Source organism: Habropoda laboriosa, unplaced genomic scaffold (assembly GCF_001263275.1).
Source record: "Habropoda laboriosa isolate 0110345459 unplaced genomic scaffold, ASM126327v1 scaffold126, whole genome shotgun sequence".
Classification (NCBI taxonomy): domain Eukaryota; kingdom Metazoa; phylum Arthropoda; class Insecta; order Hymenoptera; family Apidae; genus Habropoda; species Habropoda laboriosa.
Genome location: NW_017100288.1, coordinates 2,615,284 through 2,634,933, shown reverse-complemented (window position 1 = coordinate 2,634,933; position 19,650 = coordinate 2,615,284). Strand labels below are relative to the sequence as shown.

The window sequence follows — 19,650 nt, the reverse complement described above, 5'->3', positions numbered from 1 at the left end:
TGTACCATCAAATTAACAACCTGTTTCCTGCATTACAACAGTTTTCACCGGTTCGAAGAATCTGCTAATATGAAATGAAAAATATTTTAATAAAAAACCGAAGAAATTTTATAGCGACTGCACAATGCCTTCGCTAAAAAAGAAAATTGGAAGAAATTGTGGAACGAAAGAGTTGGCTACATTCTCTCGTTACATTTAAAGATATATTTGAAACTGATCGAGCTTACTGGACGACCTAATATTTTCCGAATTATCGATCGAACTTATTGGACGACCTGATATTTTTTGAATTATATTTCACTGTTGTTCGCTGTTAGCCAATTGTGTTTTCGTTGGAATTTTACAAACGAATATTTATGAACGTTGCCCTGGCCCGGAAAGTAGGTCGAACGTGTTGAATGACAGAGATATTTCGAAAAATTAGCTCCGAGGGGGAAATGCCATTTCACGAATTGTTTTACGAAGTAATTTGGCAGCGACGATTGGCCGTTATACGCTCGTGAAATAAACTTCCATCGGGGCTGGATGAACGTGAATGTTTTTCCCGCGTTGTTGTGGTAATTACAGGATGAACTGCGAATTTTGAATAAGATTGGAAGTTAGCTTGGTTATTCTGTAGTAGAATTGGTTTTATGGCTGCTGTTTTTCACGTTCGAAATGATCAACGCGTTCTCAGCGTGAATTAAACGTACTTTAATTATTCGATAGGGTAATTAATGCATAATTACTGATTAGCTATTGATCGTGTTATTATCGTGTTTTATGGAAAGTTCTATGTCAAAGTTCAGCGAGTTCGTTGTTAACGGATCATATAAATCGTGATTTGTTTCTGAGAAAATTTATTAAAATTTGGTTCGAAATTAAAATTCATTGGTATTCAAAGTCACGAGTTATTTGAAAAACAGTGTAGAATACGTTGAATAAAAATATCAAAGTATGCACCAATAATGTGACATATTTTTATACACTTTTTTCTGTGTTTCCAAGTGAATCCCTTCTCATTCAGCTTTATCTATTAACGAGTAATCGATACTTGAGGTACGTTTTTGCCAAGAGAGAGCACTTCAATGGGCAACGTACAATATCGTGAATAGGGTGTCTCTCGATCTTCATGAATTAGGTTAACGATAAATGGTACAGCTTCTTCAACAGAATACAACATTGAATCATAATTTCGACAGTTTTGCAGCCATTACTCTCGACGAGCAATGAATTTTGTAGCATGTTGTAATTAAACACATAATTATTAACACACTTACTGAATGTCAAGCAAACTTAAAGAGCCATTATGAAATTATTAAGATAAAAAGAATTATTTGGCCTAGAATTTCCTAATGTAAGGAGTAAACACATTTTTGTTGATATTTGGTATTAAATGTGGCGAAGAAATGTAACTTAAATCATACGATACTTGTTGCAAAATTCTCGGATTCAGATTGCAAGAACATTCAATTTCCACACTGAACTGTTTGTTTTTAATTAATCTGTCAGGCGAAAGTATCGTATTTACTTTTCAATTCTCTCTTCTGTATTTACTGAAAATTCAATTACACCCTGCAGTGTGTAACTAAAGTTGCCAAATTCAGATTACAAAAACACGTTTAATTTACGTACTGAAATTTCTTTTTAAATTACTATGTTGTCTCTCGTGAAAGTATCATGCTTTCCTTCTTACTGTATTACATTTGACTGCACTCGTTCCTACCCATTCACCCCTAAACCTAAACCCAAGCAAATTCAACTTTAACCTTCTATAACGCCATGTGACTTGAAAGCTACAGATCCATGTATCTATATTTTATACGTCTCGTTTCATTTGTTCATTGCTATACTATTGCAGTGTTGTATTGTTACATTATCACCAGTCATTTTTTTACAATAATTATTAATCCTTTGCGGTCGTATGTCTGCTCTCAGCCACCATAGCACTTACATCACACGATTGAGAAACATAAAATATAATTTTTCTATAAAATGAAATCACAGATTATTGTGTTAAACGTATGCAAAGTTGAAAAATGAAATTTTGTATTTACAGTCTTGCGTTATATTATCAGTTTTCGTACAATGAAAATTAATTAATTATTCCGGATTAAAATTAATTTCGACCGCAAAGGGTTAATTCTTGCTCTTCGACACTTTTAACCCTTTCACCACGGCAGATTTTACTACGTAAGTTTAGCACGCAAAGTCTTTTATTTTGGCTGTATCGTTTTAAAATTTGTTTCGTTAAATTAAGGTAGTTAAATTACAAACGAGACAAAATGGAAGATTAAATTAGGCTAGAAGTGCACCGAAAGGCGCGAACTGTACAGTGAGTAAATTTTCGAAGCGCCTATAGGCGCCAACAGCAATTAACACGTTAAGCGCCATGTCAGTCACCGGTGACTGAAAATATACTCTCTGTTCAGGCCGCGTCAGTCATCAGTGACTGAAAATATACTTTCCGTTCAGTCACCAGTGGCTGATGATATAAAATTTTTAAAATTACTCCAAATTACACTGTGTATATAGTGTTGCCGCAACATTGCGTATCTTTTCGACAGACAGCATATCGCAGCATAAACGAAAAAGTAAACTCGGCGTTTAACGCGTTAAAGGGTTAACAATCTAAAAATTACACTCAACTGTAGTTCTTCCCGTATTCGAAGAAAAGTCGGGTTACAACTGGGGTTAACAAACTTGCTCACCTGAGAGTATCCAGAACGAACCTCCATTCTACCCGATAATTACTGCAATTCAAAAGAAAAAAAACAACCGTGCTCAGAAACTCCATTTCCAACTGTACCATCCGCAGATAAACACCGTCGAATTGAATTTCATCCCGTTTCATTCGAGCTGGCCGGCTAATACCGCGCAACAAAAGGCGGTATCAGAGACGATAAGATCGGCCAGAAGCCAGGCGATACTGCTCGTTTCGTTTTCTGGACGCAATTACCCGGCGAGTTGCCGGTTTTTTCGACGGGGGAGAGACCAGGCAAGTTGCAACTGCAACGGTTGTACGGCGAACCTCTTGCCGTGGAGAATAAAAGGGTTGGAGAGAGAGAAAAATGGTGGAAGCACCCTCGAAACTCGAGCGAACCGTAAACAATGCCGTTCCCAGATAACGTTGGCCTTTATTGCACGCGTTGCCGGCCCAACGACGTAGAATCTGCAGTTTAGCATTATCGTTTCGGATGGAACTCGACGAGAGAGGGCCAACGATCGATACACACGCTGCTCCTCCAGCCATTGTCGTGTTTTCGTTGCGGCGGGCACGTTTGCCACACTCGGTTTCCGTCGACTTCGCGCGACCCTGCGAGCCCCGCGCGTCGTTCAAACGACGGGGGAAAGGATAACAGGAATGTAGATTCGGTGAAAATAGGAATCTCGTTGCGGACAATCTCGCCCAGGATTTTCAGATTACACCTTTGCCGGAAGAAATTTCCCATGGAAATTTGGGTCGCTTGAGATTTTATTAGAAAGGAGTGTAATTTATTTTTAGCGCCTGACCGAGTCTTGGAAAATTTGTGAAATGTTGTTTCTTGCGCACTAATTGCATACTTTAGTGCTTTGTTGTTGAATTTCATCCTGCAACTCGAAAAGGGTTGTAATTTACTTTTCAGGTATGGCAGAATCTTGGGAAATTTGTAGTGTTATTTCTCGTGCTCTAATTGCACATTTTAGTGCTTTATCATCACATTCGGTTTATATTTATTTTTAGGGTGTGACTGAGTCTTGAATAATTTATAAAATATTGTTATTATTTCTTTAGTGCTTCGTTATCAAATTACAGACGACCGAACCCTGGTTTCGTTATTCAACTCGAAATTACGTTCTTCAAATTTTGAAAATCATTTCCGAAACTTTCTTAAGTTTAGAAGTTCATCGTTGATAAATTTCCGAACTTTTTCACTCACCAAGCACGCAATGCTCACTGACACAATTCTTCTTACGTTAAAAAGATTCTTTTTATTGCTCATTTTCACCAGTTCATTGAGAAGGTTGAGAATAGCTCTCGGTACATTTTCAGGGAAGAGAATTTGAAGATATCTTCGCGAAGTAAAAGAGGTATGAGTTTGTCGAAGAGAGGTGAAGTATCTGAATTTTAAAGCAGCGGTCCAGACAATTCGTCTTTTTATACTCTCATACTTTCGGGAGGTTTGAAGGATTCTTTCTTGGAAGGGAAAGATAAAAGAGATGAAAGTCGAAAATGTGAGTTCATCGAGTGAACAAGAATGTGGAATTTTATTTTTTCTTCAAATCTACGTTCCACTGCTTTCTTCCGTAAAAGAAGAGAAAGTGAAGTGTACAATGGAATTTTTATCTGTAGAAATGATTCTGTCTAGAGCATCATTTTGTGTGACAACTTTGTGAAATTTCACTCTCATTTCATCAGAAGAAAATTTCAAACATTTGACTTAATTAATAATTGTATAATATCGCAAAGACCTTGATAAGTACTTGAGAATTTTTTCAAATTTTTCGAAAGCTTAAAACAGTAAAGTAATTAGACTTGAACACAAACTACTCAGTTTGCCTATGGAGTGTTTGAAGTATTCTGTAGCAATTCTTTTTAAGTATACCAAATAAAAGAATCTTTGTTCTTAAAATCCACAGTTTTTCTTAACACTTAAAGCGCCGCAATATTTACGAGTTTTGTAGAAACATGCACTGTTACAAAATCAAATAAAATAACTCTTGTAAAACAGATAATTCCTATTGAAAAATTTTACATAGTGCTTATTACAACCATTTTTAATGATATAAATATTCAGCCACTTGCTGTCCAAGAGTGTTAATACTGAGAGTGAACTATTCCAAAAAAAGAATTTGTCAACGCTTCTCTCATACGATTAACCAGTTAACTACGGAATTTAGTTTTAAAAATCCCTCATGGGATGCGTAATTAAAATTAAGCAATGACGAGTATACACGTCGAACGCAGGGCAAATGCTCCTATTATAAATTTGACGAAAAAAGTAAAGCAGAACGAGGGAGGATTACATTTTTATTCGATGAAAGATTAACAATTCATTGTTGAAAAGGATATTGTTATTTAAAAACTTAAAAATCGTCAGAAAATAATACAATTCATAAACAAGAAAAATAATTTGAAGAAATTCAGTTGATTTAATATAAATGAAACATACCACCAAATGACAGTTTTATTACTTCTTATTGAAATTTGAAATTTTCATAGTGAATGGTAATTTATTTTACATGTCGAACGCACCGAAATAAAGTTTTGGATTGACGTGTATACACGTCGAACGCAGTTAACTGGTTAACTTCATTTTGTCGTTTCCCATTTCCTACAAGTCTCAATCTACAATTTTCTTAATAACTGAGAATGAACTATTCGAAAATGAAAAGAATTTGTCAACGCTTTTCTCGTGCGATTGACTTCATTTTCCCATTTCCTACAACACTGAAACATCGTCTTCTCTCGCACAAGTTCTCTCCTCGACTCGCGATCCGTCGTTAAAAATAGAAGCTCGTTAATTGGTACATGAGCGTGATTCCGACTTCACGCGTGAAAGACAGAGAGCCAACTCGTTGTTTGGAGTCTCGAATTATTAGCACGTGTCGGTGTTACACGTTGAGAAGCAGGTTGTTCCTCGCGTTCGTTTCGAGAGGAAGAGATACGCGGCGAAGCGAGAAATTGAGCGAGCTTTTCTGGCTCGTTGATTAATCGACGATTCGTGAGTGGAGCGGAAGAAGAGCGGCTTCTGCCGGGAGGCCCTCGCCGGAAGATTCCAAACGATGATGTCACGGTCTTAATGGAGAGAGAAAGACGCGCGCGAATAGCTCAGAGAGCGCGTCACCATCGGTTCGAAGCGATAAACGCCGACTTCCGACAAGCGAGATCTGCCTGTTGCTGCTTCCACTGGGTCTGCGTCAATGGAGGATCGCTTCGCGAACGTCTGAAATACTCGATTCGCGCGTCACATGAAATTCTTGCGGCTATATTTCGAGAGGATGAGATCTTACGGCGGAAATAGCGGAACAAAGGAAGGATTTGGAAAGTAACGTTTATTCTCGGCGGATCGGAACGTCGAGAGATGTACGATTTGTAATGCCGAAATGTTTCCGTACGTTTTCGTCGAATATTTTTTGCTTCTTGTGCCATCGATTTCTCGTTAATTTCGCCGTTGCGAGTGTACATTTCTAAGGAATTTAGGAACGAATGTGATTTTCAACAGGATATTAGCGTTTTACTGTTATCTGTGACTCAGCCAGATCATGATTCGTGTTTGCCCTGCACAGTCGATAGGCGTTTATACGACGTGATATATAGAAATAATGTACAAAAAAGAGTCACAGGTTAATCTCTGGTGGCCAGGTCTCTTGTGGCGTCGTTAAAATGCAGAAGTACCATTCTTTTTTTTTATTTAATTTTAATTGTTTGACTCTTTACTACGTGTCCAGGAAAAGGAGTGAAACGATACGCGTTAACCCTTTTAGTACTGTGAACCTACACTCCCGTCCATAAGTCATGGGACACCACCTTTCCGTTTTACAATAAATCAAGTTTAGATGAAAGATTTAGTTACTTATTTCGATATCAGCTGTTCTGTTGATAACAATTATATTTAAGGAATGTATTCTTATTGATATGGCTGGTATTTGTAATTAAGACAAAGAAAACTGAAATATTTCTAATGAGGTTCGATATCATTGTGGGATGAACTGGATAGAAGTATTCGGAAATACTGTCCAACGTCATAAAAGGATCTGTAGGCACATTTGCATCGATCCTGAAGAGAAATCCAGGAAGAAACGTTCCGGGGATGTGCATACAGGGTGTGCCACGTGAAACAGGTCATTATCTTCTCTAGCTTATGGTGGTACGAGCAAATTTTTATACATAATTTCAGTGGGTTCAAATGGAAGAAAAATAGTTTTTGATGGAAGAAATGGCAGAAAATGAAAGGAGGTTTCACGTTTGTTTGGAAATTTTAAAGTCCAGGGCCATTTCAAGATCGTATTATCGCGCATACTTAAATGCACGTCAATTTCTGCTGCAACTTACAGTAGAAAAAAAAAAGTATACACATTCGTGTGAGAAAACATAGGTGATCTTGAAAAAGAAAGCGGAGAAAAATGGCATTTATGAAAATTGATAATTAGGTGGCCTGTTTTACGTGCAATCATTCAATGCACAGTATGTAACATTATTGATCTCCACTACTTTGTCGTGACTGGATTACTCGAAGCTCGTATCGTTTGATATCAGGAAGGGTAAACGAAAGTAGATTGAAATAGAACCTCTGCAGTAAAACGCTAAGTCTTTCTTTAATCACCTTCATGCCAGTTCTCTTTGATTTGCTTCAACTTTTATTTGCTCGACTTCGAGAGCTATTCCCCAGAAGTAGATAATCGTTTTCTGGAAGCCTTTCCCATGCTTAATCTCGTTTTCCGCACGCTACAACGGGACGCTTGTAAAACTTACTGGAATTGTTCAAAAACTGTATGAAAAGTATCTATAGAAGACGATAGGTTTTCAAATATTAACTAGTTAAGGAACAAAACCGGGAAACAATTTTAAAAGCTTGAGAATGAATGTTAGGCAACGATTGTGTCGTCTGATGTTCCAATACTCGACGTAAATACAGAACCTGTCGAGCAGAAGGAAAAGAAAAATTCCTCAACTCTTTCGTTCCATTACATTAGTCCATAAGGTAAATAATTTTCGCGTCGAATTAAATTTCCCTTTCAAACGGAGAGAACTTAACCGGCGCGCGAGCTCGACCCACGCGAGAAAACGATGAAACATTAACGGGAATTTTCGCTACGCTGAGACGCGTCGAATTATTTATAGAATTTACGGCGCGAGACTTCGCGTCGTCCATAATTTCCACGCCCGGTTTCCCGTATTTTTCCCGTGTTTTCAGAGGCCGCTTGCTGCCTGCAGAAATAATTCGCGACGAACCGGTGCGTTCGCCTCGTTAAACGACCTCGTTTATTATGCGCCGCTACGGGCCGCATATTGTATCAACGACATAATCTGCTGCGACGCAGGCGGTGTTCGTTGCACGTTTCGCGTGCAAAAAGGATCGTGAAGATGCCGATAGAGTCGAGAAGATCCTCTCACTCACTCACCCACTCATTCACTCACCCATGCACCCATTCATTCTCGAACTCATTCACTCACTCTCACTCGTTATCGCACTCTCTCTGTCACTCATGCACTCGCCTACTCACTCACTCACCTGCTCTCTTATTAACTCTCTCTCTCTCTCTCTCTCTCTCAATCAATTATTATCTCACTCTCTCTGTCACTCATTCGCTCGCCTACTCACTCACTAACCTACTCTCTTATTAACTCACTCTCCCACTCACTCATTCTCCCCCCTGTCTCACCTACTCACTCACTCTCTCACTCACTGACTCGCCTTCTCACTCATCTCACTCTCACTCACTCACTCGCTTACTCACTCACTCACCTATTCTCTTACTCACTCACCCATTCTCCCACGCACTCACCTTCTCACTCATCTCATTCTCTTTCACTCACTCACTCGCCTACTCACTCACTCACCCATTCTCACTCTCATTCATCCACTGACTTTCTTACTCACTAACCCACTCACTCACTCTTTGCCTTTATTCACGACTATAATAGACAGCTTCGCTATAACGATTTAACGTGAAGAGCGAACAAACGAGCGTTGATCGTCCCATGAATTTTTCACCGCACGCTGTCTGACTTTTGCCGTCACTTTTCGCTTACCTACTTAATAATTCCAACGAACAACTCCTCCCGTCTACTCCTCGGTGTTGTTCTCGGCTTTTTCTTCGTTCAAGTCGTTAATCGTACTATTATCGACGAGTGATTACTAAATCTATGAAGTATATTGATGAATACACGTAGGTAACGAGTTTTCCAACGTATGTCTGACTTATCGTGTCAGTTTATCACTTACATGTTCGATGAATCGATCGAGAAAGTTCGTGTTGGCTCACGTGTGATCATTTTGCTTCTATTTTAGTACAAATTGTTGATAAATGAACAGCGAATTGAGAAGTAAATTGGTGATTAGAGATAGAGAATCAATTTTTCACCGGCTGTCCGACTTTTATCGAGTGTTTTCACTTAAATGTTTGATAAATTGAACGAGCATTCCATGTCGGCTCGTAAGTGGTGTTCCCGGTATTATCTGTTAGGATTGTCGATGCTTTCGTTGACAATGATTGATGAATTAGATGATAAATTAACGGTCGAAAGTATATAGGTAATATGTAGATACTGTGAATTTTCACTTGCAGATTCGATACGTTGGGTAAACAATGTCGTATCTGTTTGTAAATGTTATGTTTAATTTCGGTCAGTCTCTGTCGAATAATTATCAGAATTGTAGAATAAATTATGAATTTTCCCTTGAATGTTTGACATTTCCGAATAAAATTCCGATAACGTTTAACACATATTTGTCAATTTGTAACATCCACATTTTGCTATATTTATCATTGAATTTCATTACAGACAAATGATAAACAATAACATCACAAGCCATTAATCAACGAACAATCAAAGTCGTGATTTATTTTATTGTACAATACTATACGTACAGCACAAGTTACATTCATGAGATAATTAAGTGAAAAGTTGTACCAATTGTCAGACGTCGACCTCGCTATACTTCTACCGTAAATTTTCAAATAGTTATTAAATCATGTTGCCTCGAGTATAATGCCTTTTTGTTCACGTCACTCGACGCGAAGAGATGAGCGAACATTGATGCACTCGAGATTCGCCGAGGTTTCTGTACTTGGCATAGAAAACGCAAATGGAATTTCGAGCAACAAATGCATGAGTCAAAGTTGGCTCGCGTGGTGCGTTCAAGTCAGTAAGAAAGTTGTTGCGCCTGCTTTGCTTGCTACTGTTCGTGAATTATTTCGGTCGTGCCTCTTCACGCGCCGAACAAATTTACATATAATTGCTAGCGACTAAATCGTTCGTGTCGTTTCTGATTCTAATCTCGTTTCTTCGAGACATTGAACTCGGATCGATAAATCTTCCGGTAATTTCGAAACAAGGAAAACTGGTGAATGTGGAATAAACGATTACATGCAATGTATGTGTAAATCTCGAAAAATATAAAAAAAAAAATAGAAACAGAGTGTAAAGCTTGTTGAAAATACGGAAAAATGGAGAACGATTTAGTAATTATTTAAATTGCGATTAAAGTTATTTGGAAAGAAAATTACTGGTATTCTCAGAAGTTCTGAGAGTGTGTTTCAGTGAAAATAAAGCCTTCCTCGACAACTTTATTGCATTGTCAGGAACAACGAAGATATTTTAAACGATGATGATGATGTTAAATACGGTACAGAGAAAATGAAATTTAACAAGTGTAAAGGAAATATGCGACGTCAATGAAATCACGCGTATTATGTTTTTATAAATACGTGTTTTTATTAGAAATTATTATTACACAAATTTACAAGTGTATTTTAACCAAGATTTCTTACATAAGCGCGAGTAACTTGGCGCGATACTTCCCGTAGATGGAGCTATGCGCAAAAATAAAGTCAAATATACTCTGTAATTACAGTTATATTATTACTTCGTCGCGACGATTCTCGGTTTTCTCGAACAAGAACGATTTCAAATGAAATAATTGCAATTTTACCGTATAACCCCTTCAGTTGATATTTCATCCTTTGTCTGCATAAATTAATTATGCATAAAAGAATGCAACGTAATTATAAGCTGAACAAAGGAGCAAAAATAAATGTAACAAGTGCTGGAAACGGAGTAGTTATTGAAATTAAAATTATTATCGAATTAAATGAATGGCGCCAATTGATCACTTGGTGAAATCAAATTTTTACGATTTTCATACTGAAAATTCAATTAAAGGTCAAATTGAATGATATCGAAATATTGCTAATTAACGTATTTAGATTAAAAGCGAATAATTCGTCTAATACGAAATGGTAAATTTTTTGTATTCGCTAGTTCAGTTCCCTTTTCGCATGTTTGCTTAAACAAATCTAATACTACTTTTCTCTATTTCGAACAAATAATTTAGCATTCAAACTAGAGCTGCGAAACTTCAAATAGGCGATCTCTTTGAATAATTCGGCTAATTTCGAATACGAATTCTCTATTCGGATAATTCGAATAATTTGGATACTTTGGAATATGAATTCTTTATTCGGATAATTTCGAATACGAATTCCTTATTCGGATAATTTCGAATGTGAATTCCTTATTCGGATAATTCGAATAATTTCGAATACGAATTCTCTATTCGGATAATTCGAATAATTTGGATACTTTGGAATTTGAATTCTTTATTCGGATAATTTCGAATACGAATTCCTTACTCGGATAATTTCGAATAATTTGGATAATTTCGAATACGAATTCTTTATTTAGATAATTTCGCATACGAATTCGAAGTGTCTGAATTCCGAATCCTGCCGAATATTTCGTACATTTCGAATACTGGCATAGTCCACTTGATATGCCATTTGATTAGCGTTAATACCACTCTTACAATTAATCATACGATTACAATTCAACTATTCCAAGTTGAAATCCGCATTCTTCTGATATTCGAATATTAGAATACTCAGACTTTCGTAACAGACCTAATTCAAACAGTAACCCCAACATTCATTATTACAATCTTTTCCAAAAAAAACCTGTTTTAAAATCTTCCCAAATAATTACCGAATAATATATCAAATTTCCATTGTTTTACTCCCAAACTTATCTCGTACATCGTTCTCACGAACGATTCGAGTCTCTAGTCGTTCGAAAAATTCGTGGAATCATTTTGTAATCGTACCAGAAGCGTCAGGTGTGTTCCTCCTCCGTGTAAATCCCAGACAATAAGCTCGATAAACTCGATTGTCACCGCGACAGCTTGCGACAATGAGGAATCTGGGGTAACGAGGCAGGTTTGGTGAGAAGGTCGCGTTCGTCGCGCAATCCACCCGACGTTTCTAATCTATTTCGAGCCGTGGTGAGTTTCTAGTTTCTAACAGTACCTCCCGAGCCTGCAGGCTATGCGGAACGACAGCCGCGTGCGGGAAAATCGTCAGGTTCATTGCGCGCGTCGATCGGTCAGGTGAAAGAAAAGTTGTAATTCGCGCGATTCGAACTTCGAATAGGACGATCTTAGCCAGTTTTAACACATTCTGCACTTGGGACATTTTAGGCTAATTTCTTGGCCAGCCCAAACACTTCTTTCTTTCTTATTTCGGTTTTTTTTCATTAAAAAGCAAATTTTTTTTTTTATCATATTTTATATTTTTCACTTTATTTAAAATACAGTTTGCGAAGGTGAGTGACTGTTTATATGCGTTTCTGATTGTGATCCATATGTACTGTCGCTCACATACGAGCAGAATGTGTTAAAGAGAATTATGGGATAATTTTCTGCGATTTGTCTTCACTTTCAAGAAGACCTTTTAGGGAATTGTGTTTTTTTTTCGAAAAGGTGAGGATTTTGGTGCAGTTTGAGTCGATTTCGTTTGGTAAATTTGGTGAACTTGCGGAGGAGTGAAGTGTAATTTACGATATTTTCTTTTTTAATAATAGAGGTGGTGTGAAGTTATGTTTACGTACTTTGAAATATGTAGCTCTAAGCTCGGTTTAAGAATGATTTCTTTGAATTGATGTAACAGATACGAGTACTTATGTTCTGCTGTTTGTTAATAAACTTCACGACGATTAATGCTTTGTAGATGTTTGACTATTTTCAAGAAAGAATGAAATGCAACTCGGTGTATAGAGGATCTTGGGTATTACGCTGCGAATTCTTTTTAATGCAAGTACCATGCATGGATTGCTGTTTCTCGTTGCAACATTCATTTGTGTATAATCTTACAAATATCTGTATGCAATCTTTCGCCACTTATTCCATTCACCATGGAAATTCGAATAAATACTTGTTAACCTTCTTACTATTACTCATTCAAGTATCACTAGACACTTTAAATTTCATAAAAATAAATCATGGGTTAATTCAGTTTAATGAAATTGCACAATTGTTATTTATTTTAGAAAAAGTAAATAGAAAGTGATATTAAATATTGAAAAACATTTTAAACATTTAAGGTAATTATTATCGAAATATTATAATTGTCACGAAGTATTGATTATTCTAAAATCGTACCCTAATTCTTTTATACTCAGAATTCTCCAAAGAACTAATCCACGTAAAAAAAAAAAATACAATTTCAAACATCTTGAATAAAATACGCATCCTGTCAAAAATTTGATGTATCTCACGAACTATTAATTTTTCCAACATAATACTCTATTTTCGAAAAATCAATCTACGTAAAAAAAAAAAGAATGAGAAAAATACAGTTCCATTAAAAGAAAAAAAATGCAATCGTAGAAAAATAAACCTTATACCGTTTAATTTTTCCCACCTCCAGCAAACAAGAGGTATCCATCATTACAGAATGATTCCACGAATTTTTCGATGCAAGGAATAACGACCCATTCACCTTGCATAAATAAAAGAAAAAAGAGAAAAATCGCCGCTTAAATCTTAAAATAACGAAAATCACGAATTGAAACATTAAGCCAGTTAACCGTCAAATTCTTCCGCATGCCATTCCCAATTATCATCATCTTCCCCCTCCGCGAACGTCGAATTTCTCTTCCTCGAATTTGTCAGCTCGCTCGACCTTCGTTCTGGCCGTTATACGTTGTTGACGTTATTAGCGGTGTCGCCGTCGTCAACGATCCCCTTTTCGACGTTCCACTGGCTCAGGTCCAAAGCGTCGGGGAACACATCCGCGAGGAAAATCCGGCAGCGGAGACGCGCAAGCCGATGAAAATCTCATTTCGCGGTGTGATCCGTTACTGCCCGGATCGTCCTGGATGATTTCATTCTGGAATCTACGTGTACCTTTCGCCTCGACGAGTCGCGGCCTTTAATTACGACGTTCGGGGCTTTACCTCGTCGCTCGAATTTTTCCAAATCCGTCCTTTTCAAACACACACACACATACATATATACGCGGTGTAGGATATTCTTTGCGGGACCTTTGACGAGTAATCGCCGCCGCGGTGACAAACGATTCGACGATATTGACGGGCAAACCTAAGTATTTAGGGACTGGAATTGCGAAGGGAGTATGCGTGATTTAGGTGAAACGTTTAGGGAGACTTTTCGAGGGAAATTGGATGAGGTAAAGGAGATTTTCATGTTTTTTTTTTTTTTTTTAATTTGTACGAGGTTTTGTTGAATTTTGAAGGCGAGAGTGCGAAAAGGTGTACTGTGCACAGGTGAGAAGGCTAAAGGGGTGCTCCGCTTAACCCTCATCTGTCCCTCAGTTTCGCTTCTTAATAGATCCCTCGGTGTTAATTTGACACAGTGGTAAAAAAGCAATTAAATGAAAAGATAAATAATCAATTTTGTAAATGCATAGAAAATAAAGAAACATCTTTTTCTGCAAATAGCCGAATAATACAATTTTTTACCGGAAAAATGTGTCAAATTGACACGAGGGACGGACGAGGGATGTTTCCCTATTGGTTGTTTAGTTTTAGGTTAAACTACGTTGTTCGGTTTTTTTTTAATATGTACACTCCGTACACACTCTGCTTCTCTCCGTACATATTCTGGTTTCGGGCTTGCGAAAGCTACCTTTATACATCTTTTTGTAGCTGCTAATTCGGAAAAAGGGCCAATCAACTCCCTTCCTAGAAAAAGACCTCTTTCGCGAACCCTTATTGCCAGGTAGATAGAAGCGATGCAAGTCAACGGTGGGGGTGATCGGTCGCGTGGTTCGTGTTGAGGACACGACAGGTTAAATCTCGTTTCACGCAGTTTCATATGCTTCGATAAAATTTTCATTTTATCTATAAATGGTTCCATTCCATTCTACAAACATCTATACAAATATTAAAATTTTGTCGCGTCGGCCAATAAAGATAAATACGTGTGTCCTATTTTTATGATTAGGTTGCAGAAGTTTGGCCTATAGGAAATTCTGTATGCGGCTCTGTAAAAGTGGTCACTCATTTACGAAGAGCACATACACGCCCGTTCAAATTTATTTTCTTGCCTCCCAAGTAAAATATCACAGTCGACTGGAAAATCAGGCAACATCAGAGAATGTGCCAAATATTCGACCACCGTGAAACAGTTGATTCTCAATCATACGTATCGTCGTTTTCAAGCGTCGAATAACAACTATTTCATCCAGTACACAGCGAGCGCTTTTTGTCCCAAGCGCGAAAGGGTTAAACAAGATAATTGTGTAACAGAAGAAATTTCAACTAATTAACGCAGAAACTCAGCGTACCAAATATTTCACCATCGTGCTTTTATCTCGAGCGAAAGGGTTAAACAAGACAATTATGTAAGACGAGAAATTTCAGTTAAAATTAATTAACGCAGAAACTGAACAGAACGCGTTAAATATTTCGTGGAACGGTTGATTTTCTGTGACGCCTCGGTGATTTTCAGTGCACAGAACCAGGGCTTTCTTTCTCGAGCGTGAAAGGGTTAAATGAAATAATTATGTGACACAAGGAGTTTCAGTTAATTAACGCAGAAACTCAACGTACGAAATATTTCATTGTCTTAACTTTATCTCGAGCGAGGGAGAAAAACAAGACAATTTTATGCAATGTGAAAAATTTCGTTTAACCCTTATGTCGATAACCACAACTGTCGTCTACTTTATCGTCCAGTTTTAGCAGTTTCCTGATAAGGAAATTCTAAACTTGAGGCAAGCACGGATAGGAAATGTGCGAAATAACAACGACCTGGCCGGATATTTCAATCTTTTACCTGGAAGATGAAATACTTCAAGTGAGAATTACGCAAAAGAGTGTACCCGGTTATTGACATAAGGGTTAAAATTAATCAACGCAGAAATTCGAGCGATCATCGATCGACAGAAGTTCCCGTCGACGTGTCGAGATAACCGGTAAAGCTCGGTGATAATCGCGAAATTAATGTTCGCATAATCGAAAGTCCGGTAAGTCTGAAATCCGGATAATCGGTGTCTTACTGCGAGGATATGTACCATGATTTATGAGGATGTAGAGCGTCTAAGTAGTATAGAGGTTGGATTACGTCGAGTTGTCAAGTGTGTTGTAACGTTCGATCGTCATTTTGAATTAGCTCGACGGGTTGATCGGTCCGTTGGAAAGGTAAAATTGAAGGGTGGCAGAATTGGGGATGGTTGTCGGTAATTTAGGCGGTCGATTCGTCACATTAAAGGCTCGCCAACCTGAGAATTGGAGTGAAGAGGCGAGAGAGCGAACATCTGCGTCTGGTTTTGATTAAGGGAACTTTTTGATTGATAATTTTAGTTCCAAGTACTTTTTGACAAAGGTTCTTTTCGGTAGATCTTCTTCTGATTAAAAATTGTTGAAATCGAATGTCACTGTTTAGCGACGAATTGAATTAAACGTCGATGTCTATTGTAACTAGGCTGCGGATTTTTATGCAAATTTATATATTTTTGAGAATATAGCAAAGAAAGTAGAACTTTGGTAAAAAATTATTTCACCTACCAGTGATTATAAAAAGCACTGTAATTTGTATATTTTTTCATATTACGTGCATTCTGTGCAATTTTGTACCTTCAAATTTCCTATAAATGCATAAAAATCAGCAGTCTAATTATAACAATACGTTTAGTGAAAAACAGCTAATTAGTTTGCTTCTGTGAACGAGTAATCGTTTAACGATCCATTAGTTGCGATTTCGGAATAACTCGGTAACAATTATGCGAGAAATTTCAATCATCGGCGCAAATACTGTCCATCGTGGATTAAAATAAAGTTCGATTTATTTCGATGTTAATTTCTCGTCACAGTATTTTCGATAATTTCACTCTTTGAAATATCCGTCTGCTGTGATCGAACAATTCGGTACATCAATGTGAACCCTTCTTTTTTTTTTTTCTAAAATTAATGCTTTCATTTTACAATCCCAATGTAAGTCAATTTTTTGCATTTTATTTAAACTACTTCGTAATTAATACAATTTTATTTCTCCCAAAAATTCGCTATTATTTCTTCAATTGCTTTCCCTGAAAATTCACAAATTTTCTTTAAGCAATTTTCACTTTCTGCTTTCACAAAGTTTCCCGACGAATTTTCTGCTCGACGTTAATAAAATTGATCGAACACCGTAACTCTCAAATTGCTCCGAGAATTCCATAAAAATACCGTTTCGTTTCTGAAATCGTTCCGTTTCTCGTGGACGTCTTTCGCAGATCAAACGTTTCGAGGGAACGAGATTTGTTTACTCTACGTTACACACCACAGATCTGTGGCTCGAAAAAAAAGCGAGTTTAGTCACCGATGACGTGTTCGGTCCACGTCGACGTTTCGCGATTTTCACGCGGAACGATGACAAGTACAGAGCGGGAGGATTCGTGACGTGAAACGACTGGTCAACGATCCGGACCAGCATCTGGCAATCCTCCGCAATTTATTTCTATCTCGCGACCAATCCTTTGTTTACGACCGTAAATACTTCTCGTTTTATATTCTTGGAGCGTGGTTAGCTTTGCTTGAAATGGTCATTTTCGTGTTGGGACTTCGATGTTTATGTGGAGAAGCGTTTAGATTAGAAGTTTCAAATTTTAGATGAACGGAGAACGAAGAATTATTGGAGTGTATATCTTCGTTCTTTAACCCTTGTATGGAAATTGGGTAAATTTGAGCCAAAATCGAGTCACAAATTATTTTTCCTTTGTTATCAAGTGCATCGTTAGGAATGAAATTTTATTTAATTTCGGCTGAATGGAAAATTAATAATGTTTACCAAAGGGAACAAGATTTGTGCGATTTTGTTTTTTTATGGAAACTAATTATATTTCTCCTGCAACTTCACAAATTTCGTACAAGGATTAAAGGATATTTGATATTTAAATAGGAAATTTCTGATTTTGGATTGATCAAAAATGATTTCAATGAATTTTTTTTTTAAGGGATGTTGGGTCTTCTTCCATGTCTTCTGTGAAACAGAAAAACGTAAATTGTGATGGGAATTTTGATGAAATGGAAAATACGAAGTTTGAATAGTTTTATTTTTAGCAATAAGTTTGAGAGTTTGAATGCTGAATTTATATGATGGATTAAAGACAACAAGAGATAATTTAAATTTTAGAAGATTGAATTTTTTAATCTTAAAATTTGAGTACTTTCATTTTTTGCAACATGTTTAACAATTTGGATTTAAAGAAAATTTTGAGATAGAAGATTAAAGAGATAATTTGCGCTTTCAGTCATTTGAATAAATTTATACCTAATTTAGGTAATAAGAGACAGTTTAGGCTTTCAAAAGAATGAATTTTAAAATTGTCTCTTCCGACTAATTATTTCTAAATAATCCCTACCATAAAACTAAGAGAAGAAAAACAAATCTATCGAAGGTAATTAAGCGAAAGAAGATTTCAAAAAAATAATCTAGACATTCCACAGATTTAACTTATCAATTTTCTTATCTTAGAAAATTATTTGAATAAATTCACAACTAACCACGTGTCCCAAAAAAAAAAACAATAAATAAAAACCACATATATAAATGAACAGTGGAACTAATAAAAAATCGAAAACCAGTGGAACTTGATCAATTCATCGAACGAATTACTTCAAACAAGCCAAGGCTTCGATCAACTGTGAATTTTTATTCGCGCAAAAACCGATTCGTTAGTCGCGAATAAATTACCATACATCAATCTCGTCGTTCATAATTTATTATTCCAATAGAAATTTCCGTATCTTCGCTGGTAGACGAAAAAAGCACGTCCCGCAAAAAATTCGTCTTTTTGACCGTAAAAATAACAGAGAGAGAGAGAGAGAGACATTTTATCATTTACATTTTATCAAAACACTGTAGCAGATATGGCCTAATTCGGATAAACGTGTCCCGTTGCGAATTTCTTTTTTTTTCGCCCGTAAAGCTTTGTTATAGCTGCGAACACGCGGGTAAAGCATGGTTTACGCGAGAATCCTAAACGCGGCAGCTTATTATCCCGGTGTTGCGCCTGTGGGAAGGGGGAAATCGCAATTTCGAGGTGCACTCGCGGCGATATTTTCCAAGTTAGCCGAACGTGACTCGTGGAAACGCAGTAAAACGAGGAACGAACGAAATAATGAAGAGGAACGACGCCAGGAAGCGAAATCGCCCCGGAGTTTCGACGATTTAATGCGACCCGTTCCCTCGCTCGCTTCCTTTTCCGCGGTAAAAAGAGTTGTTTCCTTTTGTCAGACGCGTCAAAGCGAAAGGACAATATGACGATTTTTATTTCACTTGTATATTGTGTTTTGGAATAGACATTGACACTTTGAAGAATTTTTTTTTTGAGGGGGAGAAGAATGTTCAGATAGATTTTTCTGATTTTATTTTGTGGAGTATGAATTTGAATTTTTTTTTTTTTTAATAATATTTATAGGTTTCGATAAGTAAGTTGAAAGGTTTTGGATAATATTAGAATTTATTACTCTGATGTATTAAATGTGTACTTATAGTTTGGGTGATTTTTTTGTGAATTGTTTTTGTGGAGAGAGGATTTTTATTTCTTTTTTTAATATGGACATTTTTTTTAAGTGTCATGTATGCAGAAGCATTTTCTTCAGTTTAAAAAGTTGCGATAGGACATCCTACGCTGAAACTATGTCCAACAGTTTCTACACTTCAAACTTCTGTGCACTTGATCCCA

At 36.9% G+C, this 19,650-nt stretch overlaps 1 protein-coding gene across 1 annotated transcript in view; it reads left to right on the top strand.

Moving 5' to 3' along the window:
* The window catches only part of LOC108573774 (phosphatase and actin regulator 4-like), a 95,032-nt gene that overhangs the window by 41,952 nt on the left and 33,430 nt on the right, over positions 1-19,650 (top strand). The gene's annotated exons all lie outside the window — the stretch shown is intronic.